This window comes from Trichechus manatus, unplaced genomic scaffold, assembly GCF_000243295.1.
Source record: "Trichechus manatus latirostris isolate Lorelei unplaced genomic scaffold, TriManLat1.0 scaffold00001, whole genome shotgun sequence".
NCBI lineage: Eukaryota > Metazoa > Chordata > Mammalia > Sirenia > Trichechidae > Trichechus > Trichechus manatus.
In genome coordinates, this window is record NW_004443937.1 from 40,283,863 (window position 1) to 40,290,785 (window position 6,923).

A 6,923-nucleotide genomic window follows, 5' to 3' on the forward strand; every position below is an offset into this window, starting at 1 on the left:
TTTAAAATTGCATCTCTTTACCCAACCCAGAAAACAATTTTTCAACTTTAGTGAATTTCATATTTGTTTCTCAACTGCATTGACAGTTGTCCTTCACTTCCCACAAGATGACAAAATTAATAATAGTGTAACCAATCATGAAGAGACAGGTTTGAGGGAAAAGACCCCAACTGGTTTTTAAATTATACTAAGTAATACATTATTTCAACAGTTCATTCTATAGAAAAGAAATATTTTACTGACAGAAATCATCCAACCAATTCACAGAGAAAAACAAGTTAAGTGATGTAATCCTTGGGAGGAATTATTGGGAAGGAAGACGTGGTTATGAGTCCAGTTTGGTACAAGTTTCTAACGTTTGTGCATAATGTATGCATGTATTTATGTATAATGCATTAATATAATGCACATAGCACATAACCTATAGTGTGCATTTATATTATATATATGTTATGTGTACTGCTTTTGAGAGCTAGACTCCTACATAATTAGAACAGTTCTAGTTGTTTGACATTTCTAAACAGTTACAGTGTTCTAAAGAAAAGATCTTAAAGTCTTAGACCAGTCTTGGTCTTGTCATTATTTAGCATTCAGATGTAGCAAGAAAACTATTACCTAAAATGAATTTTCCGCAGATCTGATTTTGGAAGTTTTTGAATCAGAAATTGCATTATCTTTTCTTCAAAGAATGCAGTATACTTACCTACTACCCATTGCTGTCAAGTCGATTCCAACTTATAGTGACCCTGTAAGACAGAGTAGAACTGTCCCATTGAGTTTCCAAGGTTGTAAATCCTTATGAAAGCAGACTGCCACATCTTTCTCCCACGGAGCAGTTGGTGGGTTCGAACTGCTGACCTTTCAGTTAGCCTAGGCAATTATTGTTATACTGACATAAATAATTTTTTTTATTTTATTGCCAATGTTGTTCTTTTTTTTCATTCATAGCTTTACTGAGATATATTTGACATACCATAAAATGCACCTATTGACAATGTACAATTCAGTGGTTTTTAGGATAGTCACAGAGTTGTGTAACCATCACCACAATCAATTTTAGTACATTTTCATTACCCCAAAAAGAAACTCGTCACCTATCAGTAGTCATACCTCACTTCCTTTCAATCCCCACCCCCAGCCCATGGCAACCACTAATCTATTTTCTGTCTCTATGAATCTGCCTAGCAGCCCTGGTTGCACAATGATCAAACACTCGGCTGCTAACCAGAAGGTCAACAGTTGGAACCCACCAGTCGCTCGCAGAAGAAAAGACCTGGTGATCTAATCCTGTAAAGATATCAGCCTAGGAAACCCTATAGGGCAGTTCTACTCTGTCCTGTAGGGTTGCTATGAGTGGGAATCAACTCAACGGCACGTACCAACAACATGAATTTGCCTATTCTGGACATTTCACATAAATGGAATCAGTACATGGCCTTTTGTGATTGGCGTCTCCACTTCGCATTATCTTTTCAACGTTCATCCACATTGTAACGTGTATCAGCACTTCATTTCTTTTTATGGCTGAATAAAAATTCTACTGTATGATATGAATATGCAACATTTTGTCTATTCATCAGCTGATGCACATTTGAGTTGGTTCCACTTTTTAGCTACTATGAATAATGCCGCTACGAACATTCATGTACAAGTTTTTGTGTGAACATAAGTACATACTTCTCTTGAATATACACCCAGGAGTGGAATTGCTGGACCATATGGTAATTCTATGTTTAGCATTTTGAAGAACTGCTAGCCTGTTTTCCAAAGCAGCTGTACCATTTTACATTGCCACTAACAATGTACGAGGGTTCCAGTTTCTCCACACTTTCTCTAACACGTTATTGTCTGTGTCTCTTTTATTATAGACATTCTAGTGGGTGTGAAGTGGTATTTCATTGTAGTTTCGATTTGCATTTCCCTGATGACTACTGATATTGAGCATCTTTTCATGTGCTTATTAGCCATTTGTGTATCTTCTTTGAAAAGAGATGTCTTTTGTCGTCCTTGCCCATCTTTCGATTGGGTTGTCTTTTTATGGTTGAGTTGTAAGTTGTCCTTATATAAAATACATACAAATCCCTTATCATATATATAATTTGCAAATATTTTCTCCCATTTGGTGGGTTTTCTTTCCATTTTCTTCATGGTACCCTTTGACACACACAAGTTTTTAATTTTGAAGAAGTTCAAATTATCCATTTTTTATTTTGTTTTTGTCATATCTAAGAAATACATTTTGTTAATGCTGTACCTAAGAAAACTTACTCAAGACCACAAATACTTAATTCTCTACTTTCTTCTAGGAGTTCTATAGTGTTAGTTTTTACATTTAGTTCTATGATCCATTTTGAGTTCATTTTTGTGTATGGTGTGAGCTAGGGGTCCAAATTCATTCTTTTGCATGTGAATATCCAGCTGTCCCAGTATCATTTGTTGAAAAAATTGTTGTTTTCTTCATTAAATTGTCTTGCGACTCATGTTAAAAATCAATTGACTACAATGTGAAGGTTTGTTTCCAGACTCTCAATTTCTTTTTATTGATCTATCCTTATGTTAGGACCACACAGCATTGATTATTGCTGCTTTGTAGTAACTTTTGGAATCAGGAAGCGTGAGTCCTCCAACTTTGTTCCTCTTTTTCAAGATTGTGTTGGCTATTCCGCGTCCCTTGCATTTCCATATGAATTTTTGGATCAGCTTGTCAATTCCTGAAAACACACGCACGCGTGTGCGCGCGCTTAGCTGGGATTTTGAAAAGGACTGTATTGAATGTTGTTGTTTTTAGGTGCCGTCAAGTTGATTCTGACTCACAATGACCCCACATAACAGAGTAATCAGATCACCAGGTCTCTCTTGCACAGATCCACTGGGTGGGTTCAAACTGTCAACCTTTAGGTTAGCAGCCAAGCACTTAAGCATTGGGCCACCAGGGCTCCCACTGTATTGAATAAGTGGATCAATTTGAGGATTGCTGCCATTTTAACAATGTTAAGTCTTCTGATCCATAAACATGGGCAGTCTTTCCATTTATTTATTCTTTAATATATTTAAACAATGTTTTATACTTTTCAGTGTTCAAGTCTTGTACACCTTTTATTAGGTTTATTCCTAGGCATTTTGTTCCTTTTGCTGCTATTATAAATGGAATTGTTTTCTTAATTTCATTTTTGTTTTGTTTATTGCTAATGTATAGCAATACAATTGATTTTTGTATATTGATCTAGTATCCTGCCACATTGCTGAACTCGTTTATTAGTTCTAATATTTTTTTAGTGGATTGGAAAGTATACTTTTAACTTAAACTTTTAAATCATTTTGATCCCCATCATCCTTCCGAACATCCGTGTATGCTACTATTATACTACAATTATCTTCAACATGAAGCTATTAAATTCTATCCACCCTCAGCACTCATCCAGCCCATTCAATTAACCCTTCAGACTTATGACCACTCTCCACAGGAAAGTGGAAGGCATGGCACAAACAAGAAGAAATTACTTCTGCCTAATCCTTTTCATTTCTAGTGGTTAGTAAAACCATTCAAAGTAGTAAAATGAAACATATGCTAAGCTACTGAAACTCTTCTGCCTAGCATTACCTTGCTAAAATGAAGTCAAGCAAAAATGTAACCAAAAGTGGATTTTGACATTTCATATTTTGTTGAATACTGTTAGGGTGCTGGCAATCACTGTCTCTTACATACAAATTAACAGCCTACCATCTGTCAAGTGTTGGGATAATCACGGGGTTTAGTGCACAATATGGTTATTAGAATATGACCTGACAAAAAGGAAAAGAACACAACCTAATTTGGACTATAAAATCTATGATCTCACTTGCAAATGACAGTTTGACAAGCTATTATTCTGCTTTTGGCTTCTACAGTAAAAGCAGTTTTATGCATATGTAATTCTAGTGGTTACACAGGCAACAGCCTGTGGAAGATTGCTTTAAACTACAAAATCTGCTTGGTCATACAGTCTTTTTTTAACGAATTCTTAGACAAATATTTGCACCGCAAGTTAGTGGGAATGTAAAGGTCTGAGCTTGCCTTCACATTTCCAAGTGAAGCTCTAATTATTAAGCAAAAACGTCTTTGTGATATTGCCGCCAGCAATTCCACAGGATTCTTCAGGGTATATGCAAAGAAACAGCTATAGGAACTTATTAAAACTATTCACATGGACATACATCAAAGTCAAAAAGTTGACAGTTTTGAAAAGTGTAATATATGAAACACTTTGGCGTGGAATTTACTTCATCCCCAGCAGTGACATCTGCTAATGAGCATCATTAATATTGCCTACTTTTATTTATTCTGATGCCTCATGGGTGCTATCTTTATGTACCTTCCTCTGTAACGCCTTTTGTTTTCATCCAGGAGAAACAAAACCCAGACTGACAGCTGCCTCTAATAAAGAGGATTCCAACAAAATTCTTCTCTTCTGGTTACAGACAGAACATAGAGTACCAGGTTCATTTTGTTGTTGTTTTCTGCCTCTGGAAACAGCACAGAAACGCGTGGTGTTCCTGAAGGGTATTTAAGGGTACAGCCATTGTGTCTAAAACACGTGCTTAAGAGAGAAGCACATTAATTAAGTCTCAAGGCAAAACGTTCTGTTGAGGTGACAAAACAGATTTTTAAATATTAGCAATTACATTACCTGGGGAGCTTAAGTGAGATAATAACTATATAACACATTAAGCAGCTCACACTGCAAATTACGTAGCTTTGTTTTAGACTACACATCTTTTCCCTTCTTTCCACACTTGGTTCCTTTCACGGTAGGAAAAATGATGTATTTTTCTGTCATGTTGGCTCAATATAAGGTGAGTCAGAGTGCCAAGCTCTTCCACAAAGCATCCTGGGATCCAGCTTTAATATGCTGCAATATGAATTTTAAGAACAGTGCGTGATGCATTGTCAGGCTACACAATACTCCAAAGTTTCCCAACACTAAAAACTTCATGGCTATTCTCTTAAAGGTAATAAGAAATCGGATCGAAATTTGCAGAACTTTAAATGCATAAAAATACACAAAATATTATTTCCATCAACAGGTTTAAGAATGTTTCCTCTGTGGCGGCAGCACTGTGTACAGGTACAACATGAGCTCAGGCAACAGGAAAAAGGAAGGGAAAATCATGAAAACTCCACATTCATTTACAGGAAAACAAGTTCCTTTTTCCCCTGGGAAAAAAATTTATAAACAATTATCAAGTTCTCTCTAGCTACATTTGCCCTTATTATTTAGCTACTACATTCGTTTTATATATATATATATATATTTTGTTTTTCAAACTCTCTGATTAAAATTATTTGAACTGATTGAAGTGCGTTCTTTCTACTGGGAACACACTCTATATATATATATTTTTTTTTTTGTTAATGTGAAGGCTATCTGTCATGGATGTATCTTCCTGGATGAACAAAAGAATTTCCTCTGGGGATCTTTATTCCTCTGAAAGAATTATTCCCAGATTCTAAAGTCCAGTTAAATACAAGCATGAAATGTCAAAAAGAGAGAGACAGGGAGACTGGAAGTTAAAGGACAGTGGGAAGAAGAGGGAAAAAATCTAAGCCTAGACAAAAGAGTGGGAAAAAAATAACCAAATCATTTATGTGTTAAGACTATGGGTATTTTTTCTTTCAATTTCTATTAATTTTCTAAGTAAGCAAGCATCATCTTGTACTAAAAATTAAACTTTATGATATGTATTTTTTTCTCCTCTATGTATTACTGACAGGGATAATCTACATACAGTAAATTATACAAACCTTAAGAGTATATAGCACCATGACTTCTTCATACACATAAACCCAAAGAACCTCTACCCAACACAAGACCTAATTTTATTTCCTGAAAATTCCCTCATGACCACTTCCAGGCAATAGCCTCCCATCCCACCACTCATCTGACTTCTATCATTGTGATTCATTTTGTTGGTTTTCGAATTTTATAAATGGAATCACATGGTGTATACTTTTTGTATGTGTGGCTTCTGCTCAGCAGAATACTTCTGAGACTCATCCAATTGCTGCATATCAGTTGTTGGTTCATTTTCATAGCTGAGTAGTATTCCACTGTACAAACACATCACAATTTGCTTCCTCACTGATGCAGTGATGAACGCTGGGATTTTCTCCAGTTTTTGGCTATTGTAAATAAAGCTGCTGTGAACATTCTCATACACATCTTTTTTGTGGTCATATGCACTGATCTCTCTTGGATTAATATTTAGGAAGAAAATACAAGATATATAATTTTTAATCTTAAGGTAAGGTCTAGTATTTGGGGGGCATTGTATTTAAAGCTAAAAGAAAATATTAAAAATTCTGATCTTACTGGTTTTAAACTAAGGGAAAGGGAACACACAAAATCCAAATCAAAACTGATAAATTCTCATGTTCCCGGATGAAGAGTTCAAACAAAGGTAAAGGGGGTATAAACCTCGTAGGAACCTCCAAAAAAACTGCTTACTGCTCCTTTTCCTGAACCTTTAATGTCTCCAATGGAAAGATTTCCAAAGGTGTGGAGTTTTTCATAAGATCATTATTCAGTCCTTTAGTTTTAACAACTAAATATTCCAGTTAGCTGAAAGCATAAGAGAGAAAGAAAAACAATTCAAGAAGTTGAAAGTAAACCTATCAAATAATTAAAAGGAAAATATTTCAGGCCTGAAAGGTCATCACCAATTAGAGAAATTTTTTAGAAAAGTGAAAAACCATTAAAACAGAACCAGTGGATGGCAGAAGTGATAGGTGGCATCTCCACGGTATCTACCCCTGCACCGGGGGAAAGAAGAGGTGTTTCGTTTGTGTGATGACAAGTACAACCTTGTAGTTGGTTGCTAAGGATCACATGCAGGATGACTATAAATAATTTATCATACAAACTAGGACACTTTTGAAACTGAAG